The sequence below is a fragment of the Macaca nemestrina genome, chromosome 14, assembly GCF_043159975.1.
Source record: "Macaca nemestrina isolate mMacNem1 chromosome 14, mMacNem.hap1, whole genome shotgun sequence".
NCBI classification, from domain to species: domain Eukaryota; kingdom Metazoa; phylum Chordata; class Mammalia; order Primates; family Cercopithecidae; genus Macaca; species Macaca nemestrina.
The window spans coordinates 80,870,641-80,892,598 of record NC_092138.1 but is presented as its reverse complement, the minus strand read 5'-3'; the positions used below and the strand labels follow the sequence as shown (position 1 = coordinate 80,892,598).

The 21,958-nt window shown below is 41.2% G+C and overlaps 1 long non-coding RNA gene across 4 annotated transcripts in view; it reads right to left on the bottom strand.

The window, feature by feature from the left end:
* The window catches only part of LOC105481058 (uncharacterized), a 35,731-nt gene that overhangs the window by 6,687 nt on the left and 7,086 nt on the right, over window positions 1-21,958 (bottom strand). For 2 of the 4 annotated variants that reach the window (XR_011612781.1, XR_011612780.1), the window contains exons 3-4: window positions 18,339-18,414; window positions 1,411-11,213 (exon numbers count right to left, since the gene is read on the bottom strand). The exons of 1 other annotated variant lie outside the window; for it this stretch is intronic. This is a non-coding gene — a long non-coding RNA (uncharacterized lncRNA). The remainder of the gene's footprint in view (window positions 1-1,410; window positions 11,214-18,338; window positions 18,415-21,958) is intronic. One more of the 4 variants, XR_003017889.2, reaches the window with a different exon arrangement.

Below are 21,958 nucleotides of genomic sequence, written 5' to 3'. Positions count from 1 at the left end.
CTGAGCCTGTCTTCCTGCCATTGTTGTCGTTCACATTAGGTGTCCTCTTAAAAGGAAGCATTCATTTTAATATTCCTCATCAGGGCTTTACAGAAAAGACTGGCCAGGCATGGTGGCTCATACCTGTCATCCCAGTACTGTGGGAGGCCAAGGTGGGTGGATCACTTGAGCCCAGGAGTTCAAGACCAGCCTGGGCAACATAGTGAGACCTCGTCTCTACCAAAACTACAAAAATTAGCTGGGTGTCGTGGCATGTGCCTGTAATCCCAACTACTTGGGAGGCTGAGGCAGAAGGATCGCTTGAGCCAGGAGGTAGAGGTTGCGGTGAGCCGTGATTGTGCCACTGCACTCCAGCCTGGGCGACAGTGAAATCCTTTCTCAAAATAATAATAATAATAATAATAATAATATAAAATTTTTAAAAAGGGAAAAGACTGGATGGGGATGAGAGGGCAGAGAAGAGCAGCCAAGGAAAGAAGGTTTAAGCAATATACGGTACAGTATTTTTATAAAGCCACTGCTCCCCTGGGGCGATCTTTACTCCTTCTTACTAAAGAAGGTGGGGCTTTTCTCCAGAAAATTTCGTCAACCCTGGAAAGATCAGATGGCAATTTACCATGAGGTAAGAATGCAGCCTCTGCCAGAATTCCTTAGCCCTTAACTTTTCAAGCTTTAGTCATCAGCAAGTCACCTCTATCATCATTTACTTCACCTATTCACTTTTTGTATGTGAATAGATTTATTTTACAATGAAAGTTTTTATCACCACACCTTCAGGAGAAAATGAGTGTTGCTCTCAGAAGTCGAAGAAAACTTCAAACATGAGTGCACTGAAAACAAAATGACTTTTTTTTCAATTCTAACTTGATATGTGGCTTGTCAAAGACTCAAAACATAAGTGTTCATTCTCTCTCTTTTCTTCCCTCTCTACTTCCCTCTCTCTTTCTTTCCCTCCCTGGCCCCCTTCAGTAGGATAAGCAATTATCAGAGAGATGTTAAAGATAAAACAGCGCCAACTAAGACTTTCTTCTTGAGTAATCAATCAGTATTGAAAGATGGTTGTTTTTTTTTTTTTTTTTTTTTTCTGAGACGGAGTCTCACTCTGTCACCCAGGCTGGAGTGCAGTGGCATGATCTCCGCTCGCTGCAAACTCTGCCTCCCTGGCTCAAGCGATTCCCCTGCCTCAGCCTCCTGAGTAGCTGGGATTACATGTATGCACCACCACACCCAGCTAATTTTTTGTATTTTTAGTAGAGACAGGTTCACCAATGTTGGCCAAGGTGGTCTCGAACTCTTGACCTTGGGTGATCCTCCCGCCTCAGCCTCCCGAAGTGCTAGAATTACAGGCGCGAACCACCATGCCCAGCTTTTTTTTTTTTTTTTTTTTTTTTTTTTTTGAGACAGTCTTACTCTGTCACGCAGGCTGGAGTGTGGTGGTGGCACGATCTCAGCTCACTAAACGTTCTGCTTCCAAGGTTCCAGCGATTCTAGTGCCTCAGCTACCTGTGTAGCTGGGATTACAGGCACGCGCCACCAAGCCTGACCTTGGAAGAGAATTAAAAGGATTCAAGAGGGGTCTATATGAGAACTCTCTTTACTTTCTCAATTTTTCTGCAAACTTACTAAGACTTTTCTAAAAATTAAAGTCTTAATTTTTAAAAAGTGTACACGTAGAAATAAAATAAAGACTTTCAAATTTTTTTAAAATAAATTAATCTTCTCCCTGGGTAAATCAAGGTGATTTAACTCTACATTCCCCAGACTACCCTAAATCACCAAAATTTACCTGAAATTACCTCCAACAGTAACAATAGTCCATGGCCCACATTTTGTGAAATCTGCTTAGTTGAAGTTTGAAGAAATACAAGAAAAATAAAAATAAGAGACCGAGCGCAGTGGCTCACGCCTGTAATCTCAGCACTTTGGGAGGCTGAGAAAGGCAGATCACCTGAGGTCAGGAGTTCAAGACCAGCCTGGTCAACATAGTGAAACCCCGTCTCTGCTAAAAGTACAAAAATTAGCTGGGCTTGGTGGCACACGCCTGTAATCCCAGCTACTTGGGAGGCTGAGGCAGGAGAATTGCTTGAACTTGGGAGGTGGAGGTTGTAGTGAGCTGAGATTGTGCCATTGCACCTGGGCAACAAGAAAAAAACTGAAAGAAAGAAAAGAGAAGAGAAGAGAGGAGAGAGGAGAAAAAAGGAGAGAGGAGAGAGAATAGGAGAAAGGAGAAGAGAAAAGAAAAGGCATTGTTTGGATGGTTTCCTATTGATGGCAGAAAGAAATGTTGAATGATTCACCTTCCTGCCAAATCCCTTCACGACCTGGCCCTCACATTCATTTTTTCCCTCCTCCCATTGCCCACACACTCCGGGCATTATTTCCAAACTCTGTGGTCTTCCCTGTGTCTGGAACTTTCTTCCCCTATCTCTGCCTGTCAAATCTTAATCATCCTTCAAGATGACCCAGCAAGCTTGTAATTCCTACTAGTCAGCCCACGCAGTGCTATGAAGCCTAAGCTGGCACTTCCAGGCAGGGAAAACTGCTCCTTCCCTTGGGTAGCTACAGAGACATGTACACACCCATGAGAGCAGCCATCTTTTTGTCGAGTGTGGTGGATTTTTATGACTGCCAAGAGTTGCCAGATAAAATACACGATGCTTGTTACATTTAAATTTCAGTTAAACTAGAGATAATTTTTTACTATGTCTCATGTAATAATTACCTGAGTGTCCTGTATTTTTTTACTTGTTAAATCTGGCAATGCTATGCCTTTCTCCAATGAGATTCAGCTTCCTAAAGACAAAGACTGTGGCATTCCAGCTTTGTGTGTGAGGTACCTAGGACATTACCAGGGACTTAGTGAAGGTTTGGTTATGAATCATTGCATGAATGACTGCACCCAACTGACCTATGAGATAACATAGGATTTCAACTAAGATCGTGAGTACAGTTCTATTTCTATCTAGAAATCAGGTTTGGAAGGGGGAAAGATCATGTGTTCAAATATAACACACTCATAATCTATAGACTGGTCCTGTAGGAAGGAGCAAAGGTATCTGCATTATTCTCTATCTTATCTTTAACACATAGAATAACAACTCACACACTGCATGGTTTCCCTATACTTTACAAGTCTACAATCTGCTCCCACACAGATTGCATTATGAAGGTGAGAACTTACACTCAGTCCAAAGCCAGACAGAATAAACAGCAACAGCAGCCAGGAGCGAATCTACTCCATATTGAGACTGGTTCTGTCTCTATTAATCAGGCTGATAATTAATCACTGTGTTTGAGTTTAAAGCTTTCCTGTGAGGGCAGAGTGCAGTAACGGAAGAGTCAATCATAGGCTGTGAAATTGGACAGACCTAGGTTTGCAGTTATGACTCAGCTACTGCCAAGCTAAAGACCTCTCTGGGGCTCAGCCTTCTTACCTATAAGCCAGGTTATAATGGCTACCTCCAAGAGGTCACTTTGAGTATTAAATGAGGTAATGTACATGAAGTGTCTTGTATGGTCCCTGCCCATAGCAGGTGTTCAAGAGTGGTAATGATGATAGTGATAAGGATGATTGTATTTTCATTTCTACTTTTCCAGTTAGATTTACAATCTCCCTTAACATATTAACTGCTTTATTTGTTTTTTACTTCCTTTTGTTTTTTGAGAAACGGTCTCCCTCTCTCTCCCAGGTTGGAGTGCCACGGTGTGATCATAGCTCACTGCAGCCTCCACTTCCTGGGTTCAAGCAATCCTCTCACCTCAGCCTCCTGGGTGGCTAGGACATGCCATCATGCCTGGCTAACTTTTTTTTAATCTCTTCTAAAGATGAGGTCTGACCATATTGACCAGGCTGGTCTTGAATTCCTGGGCCTAGCAGCTCCTCCTGCCTTGGCCTCCCAAAGTGCTGGGATTACAAGTATGAGCCACTGCACCCAGCCCTTTACTTTTTTATATTTCCCAGAAACCTCTAGTGTAAAATACACTGAAGAGTAGTTATCCTATATACATCCAAAGAGACCAAAGTTTAGAAAATTCTCAGTGTTCCACCTGCCTCAGCCTCCCAAAGTGCTGGGATTTCAGGTGTGAGCCAATGGACCACTTGAGAGGTCAGGAGTTCGAGATCAGCCTGACCAACATGGTGAAACCTTGTCTATACTAAAAATACAAAAATTAGCCAGGCATGGTGGCACATGCCTGTAATCCCAGCTGCCTGGAATGCTGAGGAAGGAGAATCACTCAAACTCAGGAGGCGGAGGTTGCAGTGAGCTGAGATGGTGCCACTGCACTCCAGCCTAGACAACAAAGCGAAACTCCGTCTCAAAAAAAGAAAAAAAAAATTCTCAGTGTTTTAGTGCTGACAATATTTAACCACCGTAGAGTAAGGTATGAACAAGAATTAACCTTTGTAGGTGACAAGTGGACTGCAAATTGTCTTTCCTAAATCATTGATAGACTAAGTTTGGGCAGATAAGAGAAATGAAAGAAATAAAGAAGTAGGCACTTCTTAAAATAGAGAAGGATGATTTTGGCATAAAAACTCCTCTTCCCACATTACCCACCAAGACATTCTATTGGATACATGCCCTAACCACAGGCACCAACTATTGTGAACACATCTCAAAATAGATGGTGGTTGCCCAGTCATTCAAGAAGAGTTCAAAGTGATTGATAGTCTACTCCGGGCAAACGAACACTCACCATGGAGAAGCTAGTCTCCAGTTTTAGTCCTTATTCGTTCCTCGCTTAATTTAACTGCAGCTATCATCACATTTGGTTTTCCATAATAAAATAACTTAAACCTAGCAAAGTCCTCATTGGCACCTGGCAATGCCACCCCTGCCCCATAGCCTCTTCTTGGAACTCTGTGGCTTTGGACAGTTTACTTTGCTTGCAAGGTAAATTTTTAACTAAGCCAGCTTCTCCCCAGTGCTAAGTGTAAGTCTAGGAAAGAATACAGTGGTCTATTTTTTTTCTAGCCATTTTAGCACTCATTCTAGGTCAGCCTCTATGTGTACTCAAGCTGATAAAACTAAGAAGGAACGAAAGATTGAGGTCTGGCTCTCATTAGCCAGAAAATCCACTGACATCTTCCTTTTTACAAGCCTTGGAAACTGAAAGGAACTTGACAGCTAGAAGACATTCAGTCATTGTTGGTTGTGCCATTGCTGTTGCACTGGTTATCACTGCCTTGGGGAAAATGAATATATCAGAATTATTCCATCCTTGTCTCTGTCTTTGATTGGGCCCAGCAATGCCATCTACCCTGCCACTCTCTCTATTTGGTGAAGAGAAAACCAAGACACAGGAAGGGAGGGGAAAAAGGATTAGCCAAGAGTAATGGCCTGGATTGTTCTATATGCAAAGTGAGAGTGCAGAATTAGAGCTTCCCAACTTTTCTCTGCTGTTTACTTATTCGATCACCCTGTGTATGTAGCTTGTATGAGGAGCTTAGTCATCTTACATAATTTAAAGGGGTCCAGATGCCTTAAATTATATGAATAGTTATTCATTTCCCTATGATAAACACTCTCGGTTCCCAGTGGTCTTTAAAACGCAAACATCCTACGTGTACCATAAATCTCTAACACTTTTTTAAAGCTAAGTTCCGAAAGAAAGAAAGAAAGAAAGAAAGAAAGAAAGAAAGAAAGAAAGAAAGAAAGAAAGAAAGAAAGAAAGAAAGAAAGAAAAGAAAGAAAGAAAGATCTGGAAAACAATTTAAAGTTGGAGATCAAATGGAAGAAAGGTAGTAGTGAAGTAGGGACAGAAAAGGATGCTGAGAGGGTGATTAAGATTCCAGAAAGGTGAGGCAGGGACAGAGAAGATACCCTCCACTGACTTTATAGTTTCACTTCTCGGCTACCCCCTGGAAGTGAGGAGTCAGTGGATTCCATTGGGAGCCAAATCTGCCACATACGGATCAAAAAAGCTCTGTACCTGCAGCAGTTGTGACTTCTCACAGCATCTGATTGCCCTGTTCTCAGAAGAACTGGAAGAAAGAGCCCTGAGTCTACTCTAGGGATATTACTAAGAACATTGCAAGTCCCACCACAACAGAAGAGATTTATCCTGGTTTCAGCAAGAGGAATTCTTCTTCTTCTTCAGAGTAGCTGGTTTTTACTTCGTGGACACCATGAACCATGAAGCTGAGCATGATTCCCACAGTGGATAGTGTAATGTTCCCTAAATTCCCAGTACCAAGTAGAAGTTCTCAACCACAGCTTACTGTGGCTATTGGCTGCTACTGGCTCTCCCAAGAATGACCTTTGTCTGATGGGAGTGCTTTGTCTAAAATGTTATGATGCTTCCAAAAGCATCTATAGTCAATGACTCATTTTGGGGTACAAAAGGCCCCCATTCCTTTCAGGATGGAGACTATAATCTTTAACATGGCTACAGGGCCATATGTGATCTTATCTCCATCTACTTATCTACCTTCATCTCATAACCCTCTGACTCCCACCTACACACATGCACGCACGCACACACCCACATGCACACACAGAGACATGCCACACTGGCTTCTTTCCAATATGGAAAGGTGGTAAGTTTGGTTGGGCATGGTGGCTCATGCCTGTAATCCTAGCACTTTGGGAGGCAGAGGTGGGAGGATTGCTTGAGGCCAGGAATTCAAGACTAACCTGGCCAACATAGTGAGACCCTGTCTCTATCTTTTAGTTGAATAAATAAAAGAAAGGCAATAAGTTCTTTCCTACCCAGGGCCTTTTTTACATGCTGTTTCCCCCTTCTTGTGTGCTTCTCCCTGTACCCTGTTTGACTATTTACCTTTAGCCCAAAGGACTCTTCCTCCAGGAAGACTTCCATGATTCCTCAGGTTATAAAAGGGCCCCTTGCTTTTACATTTTAATGGAACAATGTAGCTTTCCTGCCACTTACTGCACATTTGCAACTTCACATTTATTCCTGTTTTTTTGTTTGTTTGTTTGTTTTAGACAGAGTCTCATTCTGTTGCCCAGGCTTGAGTGCAATGGTGCAATCTTGGCTCACTGCAACCTCCACCTCCCGGGTTCAAGCTATTCTTGTGCCTCAGTCTCCCGAGTAGCTGGGATTACAGGTGTGCACCACCATGCCCGGCTAATTTTTTTGTATTTTAGTACAGATGGGGTTTCACCATGTTTCCCAGGGTGGTCTAGAATGCCTGAGCTCAGGCAATCTGCCCACCTCAGCATTCCAAAGTGCTAGGATTACAGGTATGAGCCACCATGCCTGGCTCTCCTGTTGTTATTTGAGTAAGACCTAATCCCTTTTATTAAGCTATGTACTCCACAAGGCTTTAATTTCTTGCTCATCACTGTACCTGTCCCCAATAATATGCCAATATTGGGCACGTGGTGGGCGCGCAATGAATACTGATTCACTAAATAAGTAAATCAGGCTGTAGTAACCTCCCTCAACCAGCTGCATTTATACTGACAGGCAGCATAGTACAATGGTTTACTGAGTATGTGAACTCTGAAACCATGCAATTCAGGATTATGTCCTGGCTCTGCCATCCCAAGCTGTGAGGTTTGGGGCAAGTTAATTCACATTATAGTGGCTCAGCTTCCTCCTCTGTAAAGTGAGGTAATAGTTCTGTATTTCATTGAATCTAGGATGCCTTTGATTACCACACACACCATGTACTATAAAGAAAAACAATCCTGTTACATTTGAATCCAGTGCTTACTCAGACTTTTTCCATACAAAACCATTATCTGTTCCAGCAACAGGACTGGTGAAGCTGCATTTCCTAGAGAAATGCTCCACTGTGCATGCCTCATCTAACTCCCAGCTCCATCTTGGAGACTTTCTTCCACACCGTTGGCACCCATTCTGCAAGGTGATCTGAACAGCAGGTGTCAACAGAAGGTTTCAGACAAGAACCAGGAACATATAAACAAGTAACCCAACACATGCCGAATCAGCAATGTTCATAATTCACCTGAACTGTTGAAAATATGAACAGCTCCAGCCAACAGCAACACCCCCAGTATCTCCATTAGCACCTCCACTCTACTGACAGTAATAATATGAGATCATGGCTTGTAAGATGCATCTCAGTTTCAGAAAAGTTAAGATAGGAAAATAGATTAGTCGGTAAATTTATGAACTGTGGTAGATCTTAGGTTGTTGTGAGAATTAAGTACATTAACGTATATAAATTTTATATCAAAATTTGGGATCCATGGAGAGTTCTTTTGGGCAGTCTGTTCCTGTGAAATCTTAAACATGCAATAATAAATCATCATTATCAGGCAGGGCGCAGTGGCTCACGCCTGTAATCCCAGAACTTTTGGAGGCCGAGGTGGGCGGATCACCTGAGGTCGGGAGTGCAAGACCAGCCTGACCAACATGGAGAAACCCCATCTCTACTAAAAATACAAAAATTAGCCGGGCGTTGTGGCATATGCCTGTAATCCCAGCTACTCGGGAGGCTGAGGCAGGAGAATCGCTTGAACCTGGGAGGCGGAGGTTGTGGTGAGCCGATCTCGTGCCATTGCACTCCAGCCTGGGCAACAAGGGTGAAACTCAGTCTCAAAATAAATAAATAAATAAATAAATAAATAAATAAATAAATAAATCATTATTGCCTCTGCCAGGCAGTCTTCTACCAAGTGTCCTCTCCCTTGGCACCTCTGGAAGGACCAGACCAACTGATGTCTCCCCAAACACTCAGCACAGCTGTCAGAGGAATCTGTTCTCTTTTTTCTTTTTTTTAGACAAAGTCTCTCTCTGTCGCCCAGGCTGGAATGCAGTGGTGTTATCTCAACTCACTGCAACCTCTGCCTCCAGGGTTCAAGTGATTCTCCTGCCTCAGCCTCCCAAGTAGCTGGGATTACAGGTATGTGCCACCGCAACCAACTAATTCTCATGTTTTTAGTGGAGAAGAGGTTTCACCATGTTTGCCAGGCTGGTCTCGAACTCCTGACCTCAAGTGATCCACCCACCTCAGCCTCCCAAAGTGCTGAGATTACAGGCATGACATGAGCCATCATGTCTGGCCAGATGAATCTATTCTTTCATTCTGTATAGTAATGGAAACAATTTGGAGCCCGGAGACATTCAGGCTTGTTGAGTTGTGCAGTGGTGGGATTACAACTGCCCACTAGAATATCGGTACCATCAAGGAAGGAACTTTCACCTGCTTATTCACTGCCATATCCTCAGTGCCCAGAAGTGTGGCTGGCACTTGGTACTAACTGCATGAAGTTGAAGGAATGATGGAATAATTTCATAACATTTGCTAGAGTTAATAATTGTGGGCTGAGATAATTTACACTGTAGAAGATATGACTCACAGCTGAGTCAAATGTAAAAAAGGCTTTGATCTTTAGTCTCTCCTTTTCCATGGAAGCCTTTAAAATATCCTAGTTTTATGGGACGGTTTTACTGGAAATAAACTGAGTAAGTTGAAATTATATAATTAATTATATAGCATGTCAATTATAATTACTTATTGATCCAAGGCTCATCATGGATCACCTGGCAACAGTGAAAGACAAAAATAAAAAAAGTAGCAGGTGTTTGGACTTAGTTCATGCTTGCTCATTCATTAGATGAGGATTCTTTTTCACCCCTGGAAATCCTAAGCAGTTTTATTTGGCTCAGAAATTGAAAGCTGCAATCCAAGGGCTTCAGACACCTCTCTCTTTCTGACTTCTGGCCTGGAAGATATTCTATTGTTAAGCTGGTTTTCCATATATCTAATGCTATTTATTAGAAGTTGATTTTATATTTTAAGTTTCAGTCTTCTAATGATGCAGTTTTACACAATGGATAAAAAACACAGACCGAAGTCAGGCTCTCACAGCTTGAATCACAGCTCCATAATTTACTAGCTGTGTGACATTGAGCACATTACTTAACCTTTCTGTGCTTCACTTTCAGAATCTGTAAAATAGGAATAAGTATAGTACTTACATTAATAGATTGTAATGAGGATTAAACAAATAAACAATGCCTTCAACACACTAAGTGTCACTTAACTGGTAAATAAATAAATAAACAAAATACACTTTGGTTCCCAAAAAGTTTTTGTTGACAATTGATTATATGATAGTTTAGGCATGTGATAGAAGTTACTATAAACAGGTTTATATTGGACTTGTATTTGCACATCTAGTAAAAACATAAATGTACCTCCTACATGAAGGCTTGATTTTTTTCATGGATTGTTCTGATGGAGTACGGGCTAAGGTCTTTGGTGGCATACGACAGAAACTCACACTGGCTACCTTAAGCAAAGCCATTAGAGGGGCTGGCTGGAATGAAGCCACACAGCAAGAAGAGAAATCCAGTATTTCCATTTCTGGGGATTTCAAGAATAGGCATCCATGGAGAGTTCCTTTGGGAATAATCTCAAGAAGATTTTCCCTCTTGCATCACTCCCCTGGAGATGTAAAATCTGTGAGAAATCACACGCCCACCTCCGGGGCTAATGGATGAGAGCAGATGTGGGACCTGGGTGACTGGTCCCAACAAGATTGCAGGGCATAAAGGACAGAGTTATACAAAGGAAAAGCAGAATGCTATTCTCAAGGAAGTGGGGAAAGTTGCTAGGCAGGCCAAAGTAGCAGCTGTCCAACATATGAAGCAAAACAGAGGGAGGGCAGTGTTCCCTAAAATCCTGTTTATGTTTGCACTGTAGGCCTTTCCAAAAATTTAAATATGTCTCTGTCCTCGGAGGGTACTCCCTGAGAGGCTCTCTCATCCTCCTCATCCTCCAGGCATTCATGCAAAAAGAGCAAGAATCTGGCAGTCATCATAAATTGCTTTCTCTGGCCTAATGAAGCAGATCTCCGGTTGTTTATGTTGCATTAATTTAAATACTAATCTTTGCCTTACAGTTTCATAATATCAATAATTTCTAGTTCAACCAAAACAACATTATGCTAAACTTTCAGAATTCAGCAAATGATAAGGTTACAAAAGCACTTCACATATTCATGAATCTTCTTTCTAGTTGGGTTGGTTTTGGTTGGAAGTACCAGAACACCCAACTTGAAGTTGCTTAAGCCAAATGAAAATGAACCCATGCACATAACTGGATATCCAGATGGAGAACAGCGTTCAGGGAACTTAATCCAGTGGTCCCAGCTCCACACCTGAGCAACTACCAGGATGCTTTCTGTCCTTGTTTTCTCTCTGTATTCTTCATCTCTGGCTGGAAGCAGGATGGCTATGGAATTTCTAGACCTCACCACTACACATAATATCTGGAGGAAGAGAAGATCATTTCTTTTCTTATTAATATTATAAATAGAGATAGGGGTCTCACCATGTTGCCCAGGCTGGTCTCTTACATCCTGGGCTCAAGCCATCTGCCCGCCTCGGCCTCCCAAAGTTTTGAAATTACAGGCGTAAGTTTAAGACTATGAATACATTGAAAACCTGTAGTGTGAAAAGCATTGTTTATATTTTTGGCTCCTAAATCATCCTGCCTTCCTATTAACTGTCTTACTTCCCCAGAATAATATATCTTTGTGGTTTTAATTCCCTTTGGATCTAGGGATGATGCTAATTTACCAGTTGTCATGGAATGGTGTGATTAAGCAGTTTAATTAACTAATGGCTGGCAGACTGGAAATACCGTCCTTCTGTCTTCTCTAGATCATGAAGGAAACATGTTGGTTCTTGATCATGAAATTAGCCACCTAGCATGCATGCCGGGGAGTGGTAGGTCTCTTGAGCTAGTGGCTTATTAAGTGAAAATAAAGGTGGTTTGCTGAGATTGAGTGGTACTTCTAGAGTGGACACAGCCTCTCTAGACTCTTCCAGCTTCATCTCCTCACAGCTGGAGCTGCTGACATGGCTCTAGAAGCCAAATCTGAGGCAAAGATTCTCCCAACTGAGAACTTCAAATATGAACAGTATATATGGGTGGAGAGCTGTTTTTCCACCCAGCATCCATCCTTCTTTTCTCACACAGCTTGATTTCCTAACACAAAAGTATTGCTCCCAAACTATGGGAAAGTTTAAAGGAACAGTAAAACCAAAGCCTGCCTTTGCAGGTTTCTCTGAAACCTCTTTATGCAGGTTGCTACAGAATCTTTGATTCTGCAGAATTGCCTCCAGCCTAGTCAAAGTGGAGGAGCAAGTGACCAAGGTCTGGTACAACATGTGGCCATAGTGACATATGTCACCAGTAACATAGTGACTGGTCCACTCAATTAGAGTCAATGGGACACAAATAAAACTTGGGCTGGGACTTCTGGGAAAAAAAAACATTTTTGCTCTTTTTTCTCACTGGATTTGAAGTGATAGAAAGTTAGGCTTGGAACTACAGCAACCAACTGCTACCACAATGAAGAAGCGTGACTGAAAACAGGACAAATCAGAGAATGTAGAACAAAAAGACAAAAGAAATACTAGGTCTTGGTAACATGACCTACTTCGTCAAGCCATCACTGAAGCCAGACAGTAATCCCCTTTTTGAAATCCCCTTGTTTAGGTCAGTTTGGTTTCTGGTCTTGGAAAAGAGAGTTCTAACTGATACCATTGACTTTCCCCCACGTGTAAAGATGAGGCTGTCCAGAATGAATAGTCACAGCCAGGCGCAGGGTCAAGGCCTTAGACTTCTGGATGACGATTAAGCCGTCTTATTTAGGATCCCCTGCTAAGGTAGCATATAATTTCAGGCAATCACTTCACATGAGTGTCTCTGTCTCCTTCCCTGTGAAAGGAAATACTCCTACTTGCCCTAGAGACTCGCATGGTCATAGTAGGGATAGCAATGTGCGAGGAGCAGGTAGGGAAAAGCACTCGGTACAACAGGATTCTGTTCTAAGGTAGTATTCTTGTATTTGCTTCCCAAGCAGCCTGGGAAGTTTTACCAAAAGGAGTAGCTCTGGAACCACACTTCATTGTTTTTATTTCTCCTGAAGGGCATGATTTGTTCCAAAATCAGAGCGTTTACAAGACAAATGACCTTTGAATTCATTCACCTTGAAGTTCATTTTTTGCTTCATATTTAAGTTTTTGGTGGTCAAACCATGTTTTCCACTAACAGCTCATGGTTTGTTTTGAAAGGAGGAATGGTTAAAAGCTAAATATATCTGTTTGGGTTCTATGAATAATTTAGATACTAATGTTCAACAAGTGTTATTTCACAAAACCCCACCCTCAATTTAGGATTAAATTGACCTGCTGGTTGTTCATTTTTCTTGGGAGGGAGGGGCAGTGCTAGATCATGTTTTGGTTAATCATATTTCTCCAGAGAAGCTGACAATTTCAAAATGTGTTTCTTGAAAAAATGACTAAACGTGAATAACACTACAATACATTGTAAATTACAAAAGTGATAAATATCCTATAAATTGCAAAGGTGATATTGAAGGAGAGAAAAATCTCAGTGTCTTCACAATTGTTTAACAATTGTGTTAACAAGACCAGATGCAGTGGCTCATGCCTGTAATCCCAGTACTTTGGGAGGCTGAGGCAAGTGAATCACTTGAGGTCAGGAGTTCAAGACCAGCCTGGCCAACATGGTGAAACTCTATCTCTACCAAAAATACAAAAATTAGTCAGGCATGGTAGCCCACGCCTGTAATCCCAGCTACTTGGGAGGCTGAGGTGGCAGAATCACTTGAACCTGGAAGGTGGAGGTTGCAGTGAGCTTGCCCTAGAGACTCACATGGTCATAGTGGGGATAGCAATGTGCAAGGGGCAGGTAGGGAAAAGCACTCGGTATGACAGGATTCTGATCATTCCAGCTTGGGCGACAGAGCGAGACTCTGTCTCAAAAAGAATAAAAAAAAGAATTGTGTTAACAACGTGCCTGGTATCATAAAACAACCCTTTTTATTATTACATGAAGTATTTAGTAGTTTGTGAAATCAAAAAGCAAACAAACAAACAAACAGAAAAAGGCCTGAAGTAAATAGAGATGAAACTCTATTCCTCAGTCCTTGTATTTCTACAAGAAAATGTTGGCTCCCAAGAAGGTCTGATTATAGCTGTACATCTACAACCCAGTGATTTTAAGAATAAAGCTGATATTTTTATCTCTGACTCTTGTGTTTTCTTCCTAGTTGATTCTAAACTCATGAAAGGAGACTGGGGTGTGATCACTTACCTCTTCTAACACCCTGAAAGGGGGAAAGTGCTTGGAGAGATGACCTGAGGGAAGCCTGGTATGCCTGGAGATACAGTGAGTGCAGGTGGAAAGCAGAATGAGATGAGTTCATGGGATAGATGCAGACCAGATCATACATGGTCTTGTGGCCATGGTACGTATTTGTTTTAATCAGAGCCAATGAAAAAAACATTGAAAGGTTTCAAGTAGAGGAGTGACATAGGAAGATTTTCATATACTTGTGTAAAGAAAGGCTTATAGGGGACCAAACATAGTAGAAGGGAGATGAGTTACCAGAGTATGGCTGTGGTCCAGGTAAGAGATGAGATAATCTTGTTAAAGCCCAGTGGGTTCTTCTTGCCCACCGCATAGATAAAGCCAGTATACTGAGATAGCAGAGAAGGAGTTTAATTATTACAAGGCAGCTGAGCAGGAGGACAGGAGATGTTTCCCAAATCCACCTCCCTGAGAGCTCAGAGGCTAGGGTTTTTAAGGATAGATTGGTGAGTAGAGGGTTAGGAAATGGGAAATGCTGGTTGGCTGGGTCAGGAATGAAATCATAGGCACTGAGTTCATTCCTGGGTGAGGGTAACCAGTCAGGTGGCATCATTTGTTCCATCAGAATGCAAATTCTGAAAAATATCTCCAACACCAGTTTTGGGTTTTACAAGAGTGATGTTATCTATAGGGGCAAGTAGGAAAGTCAGAAATCTTTTGAACACCAGCCACATAACTCCTGAGCAGCAAGCACATTAGGAACCATGACTGGTTATCATTTAACTATGCATAGGTGTTACAGAATTCAGGCCCCTCCCAAAATTCTAATTTTGTGTACTCCATTAGTTTTACAAAGGTGGTTCTGGTCCCCAAACAAGGAGGGGAATAGTTTTGGGAGGCAGCTATTATCATCCTTGCTTTAAAGTTAAACTATAAACTAAATTCCTCCCATAGTTAGCTTGGCCTATGCTCAGGAATGAGCAAGGGCAGTTATCTTGTCAGGTTAGAAGCAAGATTAAGTCAGGCATGTTAGATTTCTCTCACTGGCATAATTTTTGCAAAGGCAGTTCCAGTCTGACTCAGGGCGGTAGTAGTGGAATTTGAAATTAAGAAATGTGGATTAGGTGAAAATATTTTTTGGAGTTGAATTAGTATAATATATTCATGTATTACGTCTGGCAGATACTATTGGTTTTTGCCCCACCAAATTCTAGTCTTCTTTTTCTATAGTACACAGAACTCATCCTTTTTACCTGGGCACTTGGCTACCCAGAACGAAGATTATATTTCCCAGCCTCTTGTATCTTGATGTGGCCATGTAATTAAGTGTGTGTGTGTGTGTGTGTGTGTGTGTGTGTGTGTGTGTGTGTTTGAGATGGAGTCTCACTCTGTTGCCCAGGCTGGAGTGCAATGGAGTGGTCTCAGCTCACTGCAACCTCTGTCTCCCGGGTTCAAGAGACTCTTCAAACTCAGCCTCCTGGGTAGCTGGGACTACAGGTGCTTGCCACCACACCTGGGTAACTTTTGCATTTTTAGTAGAGATGTGGTTTCACTATGTTGGCCAGGCTGGTCTTGAACTCCTGACCTCATGATCCACCTGCCTAGGCCTCCCAAAGTGTTACAGGAGTGAGCCACTGTGCCTGGCCTTTAAGTTTTAATCAATGATAGGGATATAATATGTGCAACTTCTGGGACATTTCCCTAAAGAGAGAGGGAATACCCTTCTTTTCTCTTCCCCCATCCTGATGCTTAGAACATGGGCTTTATGGCTAGAGCTGTCTCCTGAGCCATGAAAATAAGGACTAGAATAGATTGCTTACGAAGATGGTCCCAGTGATTCATCTAATATTTATAGGCATGTGCCTTTGCAATATAACTGTGATACTTCTTGAATAAAGAAATGTAGTCTATTTCCCCATCCCTTGAAACTGGACAGGCCTTGTGACTTTTTTGACCAGTAGGTACAGCAGAAGTAATATTGTAGGACTTACAAATTTAGACCCTAAGAAGGCTTGTAGCTTCCATTCTCACCCTCTTCAAACACTTCCCTGAAAATAAGCCCAGTCTAACCTACTGGAGGGTGAAAGGCCATGTGGAGGAGACCTAAGTGCCCAGCCAGGAGCCACCATGAACTACACCAAATACAAAACTAGATCCTTTAAAAATGTAAATTTAATTTTCTGGTTTTATTTATTTATTTATTTTTGAGAAGGAGTTTTGCTCTTGTCGCCCAGGCTGGAGTGCAATGGCATGATCTCGGCTCACTACAACCTCCACCTCCCAGGTTCAAGCAATTCTCCTGTCTCAACCTCCTGAGTAGCTGGGATTACAGGTGCCTGCCACCACACCTGGCTAATTTTTGTATTTTCAGTAGAGACAGGGTTTCACCATGTCGGTCAGGCTGGTCTCGAACTCTTGACCTCAAGCGATCCACCCACCTCAGCCTCCCAAAGTGCTGGCATTACAGGCATGAGCCAAAGTGCCCGGCCAATTTTCTGGTTTTATTATTTAAAAGTTACCAGACTTGGAAGTTTACAATGAATCAATCAATATAAAAGCTCTTACATTTGAACTTTTTTTTTCCAAAAATCAAAAGAAGAGCAACCCAGAGCTAAATCAAGATTGAAAATTGCTAAACTGATTTTTTCCCCTTTCTCTTTACTTTATTTATTTATTTGCTTGTTAGTTTCAGCATCTTGCTCTGTTGCCCAGGTTGGAGTGCAGTGGCCCAATTGCAGCTCACTGCAACCTCCCCCTCCCAGGCTCAAATGATTCTTCCACCTCAGCCTCCCAAAGAGCTGGGATTACTTATAGATGTGAACCACTGAACTGGGCCTCTCCTTACTTTAAATACCTTATCTTTAGGGCATTTATGCTTCTTATCTATTTGACTACAGTCAAGTTTGATCACTATAGAAGTTAAGCTGTGATGGAGAACAAAATTGGTGGTTTAAACACAATTCAAATAATATCAGATTTTGTAGAGTCATTTTAGCTAGAATCCTTTCAACTGATCAAAAGTTCTTCCTTTGTGCCATTAAAACTTTATATTTCCTATTAAATATTCATTAATTTTTTCGTCTGGAGAGTGTTTTTGCAAACCACCAATTGGGAACTCTCAGAAACACTTTTGTTAGCTCAATAAATTTATAGCATCTTTTTATGAATCAGGCTTTCCAACGCTTTATTGGAGTAAAGGCATCATTTATTAGCAAAGCAAAGAGGACCTCATATCTGGCAAAAGTTACTTATATTTTTTAATCATGCTGTCTCTTCTATTTCCCTTTGCTGATAAAGATTCTTATTTAAGCACTGGCCCTGTTTCCTTAGGAGGAGGGTTATGATAGAACATATGCTTTATCAGCATGCCAATTTACAATGATAAAAGCTCAAGGCCAATACAACATAAAAATCCAGTGATAACGTGTTACATCTTGGCATATGCCACCTTGACTGTACCCTCAAAGTTGCCAACATCAAGAACAATTTTGAGATAGCCAGGCACAGTTTTGGTGGCACACACCTGTATTCCCAGCATTTCAAGAGGCCAAGGCAGGAGGATTTCCTAAGCCCAGGAGTTTGAGATCAGCCTGGACAAATAGTGAAATCCAATCTCTACAAAAAATACAAAACTTATCCGGACACGGTGATGTGCCCCTGTGGTCCCAGCTACTCTAGAGGTTAAGGTAGGAGGATTGCTTGAGCCTGGGAGGCAGAGGTTGCAGTGAGCCGAGATTGCACCACTGCACTCCAGCCTGAGCAGCACAGCAAAACCCTGTCTCAAAAAATAATAATAATAAATTTTTAACAAGAAAAATTTTGAATGTACTTGGAGCATTTAATGACTTTTTTGCAGTCAAGTGATTTTTGAATGGTTCTAAGGTTAGATATCCTTGACAACCATGCATTTCAATGGAACTTTTACATTTTTATGTCTAAAAGATTCAATCATGTAAAAAGTCTTTTATGGGATCAGTCTCTTTTCCTTAAAGTTTGTCTATTCATAAGAATAATTGTGCATGGTTGCATTGTTCATAGAGTGCCACACAATGATTCAGAACACCAACACCCATATGGGTAAGGAGCAGATTAGAAATATACATTTACTGGTTAATAGACATAGATAAGGAAGTTGTCCCCCGACCAGAGCCAGGCTGTCTCTTGGCTTTAGACTAGTTGTTAATGGTATTGGGCAAAGATATTCTTCTGGTATTCATTCCTTTAGGAGTGATAAGGTTTCCAAAGTATGATTACAAGGAACTGGTCTCACCTGGCTTCCATGGGAAAGGTTTCTCTTTCTTTTTCCTTTTCCTTTTCTCTTCTCTCTTTCTCTCCCTTTTTCATCACTATTTGCAAAGCATATTTATTTACATTAGATTATTTGGTAAAGGCAGAATAGATATCCTTATCCTTATTTTTAACAGTTCAGTAGGTTTTAGCATATTCCCAAAGTTATGCAACTATCACCACTATCCAATTCTAGGATTTTTTTTTTTTTTTTTTTTTTTTGAGATGGAGTCTCGCCTTGTTGCCCAGGCTGGAGTGTAGTGGCGCGATCTCAGCTCCATGCAACCTCTGCCTCCCTGGTTCAAGCAATTCTCCTGCCCCAGCCTCCCGAGTAGCTGGGATTACAGGCGTGTGCCACCATGCCTGGCTAATTTTTTGTAGTTTTAGTATTTTTGTATTTTAGTAATTTTTGTATTTTTAGCCGGGCTGATTTTTGTATTTTTAGTAGAGACGGGGTTTCACCATGTTAGTCAGGCTGGTCTCGAACTCCTGACCTTGTGATCTGCCCGCCTTGGCCTCCCAGAGTGCTTAGATTACAGGCGTGAGCACTCCCAAAGTGCTGGGATTACGGGAGCACCCAGCCCAATTCTAGAATATTTTCAAGGCTTCAAAAAGAATCTGCTACCATACCATTACTAGTCACTACCCATTCTCACGTCCCCAGGTTTCTGGACCACTAATGTATTTACTGACTCTCTGGATTTGCCTGTTCTGGACATTTCATACAAATGTGGCCTTTTCTGTGTGGTTCATCATGTCGTGGCGCATGTCGGAACTTTATTCTACTTTATGGCTGAATAATATTCCATCATATAAATATATGACCTTTTGTTATCCATTCATTAGTTAATAAACATTTGGGTTGTTTCTATCAAGGCTGTTAAGAATGATGCTCCTATGAACACTCACATGCAAGTGTTTGTGTGTACATGTGTTCAACTTTGTTGGATATATACCTATGAACAGAATTGTTAGATCACATGGTAACTGTGTTTAACTTATTGAGGAACCATAAACTCTTTTCCACAGAGCTGCACCATTCTTCATTCCCACTAGCAATGCATGAGAGCTCTAATTTCTCCAGATCCTTACCGATACTTGCTATAGTCTGTATTTTTTATTATAGCCATCTTAGTGAGTGCAAAATATCTCATTGTATTTTTTTTTCTTTCCTTCAACTTTTAAGTTCCAGGGTACATGTACAGGATCTCACTGTAGTTTTTATTTGCATTTTCCTAATGATTAATGTTGACCTTATTTTCATGTGCTTATTGTCCATTTGTATATCTTCTTTGGATAAATGTCTATTCAAATCCTTTGCCCATTTTTAAGATGGGTTATCTTTTTATTGTTAAATCGTAAGAATTCTCTGTGTATTCTAGATGCAAGTCCCTTATCAGATATGACTTACAAATATGTTCTCCCACACCATGGGTATTTTTTCATTTTCTTTTTTTTGTTTTTGTTTTTGTTTTTGAGGTGGAGTCTCACTCTGTTGCCCAGACTGGAGTACAGTGGTGCAATCTCAGCTCACCACAACCTCCGCCTACCAGGTTCAAGCAATTCTCCTGCCTCAGTCTCCCGAGTAGCTAGGACTACAGGCGCACATCACCATACCCAGATAATTTTTGTATTTTTAGTAGAGACAGGGTTTCACTATGTTAGCCAGGCTGGTCTTGAACTCATGACCTCGTGATCCGCCTGCCTCAGCCTCCCAGAGTGCTGGGATTACAGGCATAAGCCACGGCGCCCACTCCTTTTTTTACTTTTCTGCAGCAGAAACAATCTTTTTATTTTCTTGATGGTGTCTTTTGAAACACAATTTTTTTTTTATTTTGAAGAATTCTAATTCTATTTTTTTATATGGTTGTTCTTTTGGTGTCATATCTAAGAAATCACTGCCTAATCCAAGGTCATAAAAATTTACACCTGTATTTCCTTTTAAAAAGTTTTAGTTTTAGGTCTTTAATCCATTTTGAGTTAATTTCTGTTACTGGTGTGAGACAGGACTCAATTTCATTCTCTTGCATGTGTATGTACAGTTGTCCCAGCACCACCTGTTGAAAAAGACTCTGCTTTCCCCACTGAATGATGTTGTACCTTTGTTAAGGTCAATTGACTACAGATTTGTGGGTTTATTTCTGGACTCTCAATTCTATTATGTCTGTCTTATGCTAGTACCATACTGTGGTTTATTTTTTGTTGTTTGGTTTCTTTTTATTTTTATGGATACATAATAGTTGTGCATTAATACTATACTGTTTTCATTACTGTAGCTTTGTAATAAGTGTTGAAATCAAGAAGTATAAATTCTTCAACTTCGTTTTTCTTCAAGATTGTTTTTGGCTATTCTGTGTCCCTTACATTTCCATATAAATTTTAGAATCAACTTGTTAACTTCAGCAAAAAAAAAAAAAAAAAGCACCTGGGATTTTGATAAGAATTATGTTGAGTCTGTAAGTCAATTTGGAGAGTAATGCCATCTTAACAATATTGTCTTCCAGTCCATAAACGTGAGATATATTTTCATTTATTTAACTCTTTAATTTCTTTTTTTTTTTTAAACAAGGTCTCACTCTCACAGGGTCCCAGGCTGGAGTGCGGTGGTGCAATCTTGGCTCACTGCAACCTCTGCCTCCCTAGCAACTGGGACTTCAGGCACCCACTACCATGCTTGGCTAATGTTTTTCTTTTTCTTTTTTTTTTTTTTTTGAGACAGAGTCTGAGAGTCTTGCTCTGTCGCCCAGGCTGGAGTGCAGTGGCGCAATCTTGGCTCACTGCAACCTCCACCTCCCTGGTTCAAGCAATTCTCCTACCTCAGCTTCCTGAGTAGCTGGGACTACAGATGCACAACACCACGCCCAGCTAATTTTTTTTATTTTAATAGAGATAGGGTTACACCATTTTGCCCAGGCTGGTCTCGAACTCCTGAGCTCAGACAATCCACCCGCCTTGGCCTCCCAAAGTGCTAGAATTATAGGAAAGAGCCACGCGCCTGCCCTCAGCTAATTTTTGTAGGCTTTTGTAGAGACAGGGTTTCACCATGTTGCTCAGGCTGGTCTCAAACTCCTGAGCTCAAGCAATCTACTCTCCTCAGCCTCCCAAAAAGCTAGGATTGCAGGCGTGAGCCACTGTGCCCAGGAACTCTATTTCTTTCAACAACATTTTATAGCTTTTGCTGTACAAGTCTTGTACTTCTTTTATTAAATTTCTACCAAAACGATTCATTCTTTCATACTGAGTTTATATCCTGCATCCTTGCTGAACGTATTAGTTCTAATAGTTTTCAAGTTTCTTAAGATCTTCTATATACACCAGGAAACCATTGATTTACTTTCTGTCACTATAGGATTACCTGTTCTAGAACTTCATATAAATGAATTCATTTAATCCTTAGTGTCTGGCTTCTTTCACTCATGTCATCTGCAACTAGAGACAGTTTTGCTTCTACTTTTCCAATCTGGATTCTTTTTATTTCTTTTTTTAATCGGATTTTATTTTTTTCTTTTTAGACACGCCCAGTCTGGAGTGCAGTGAAGCCAAATCTTGGCTGACTACAACCTCCACCTCCCACCTCCCCAGTTCAAGCAATTCTCGTGCCTC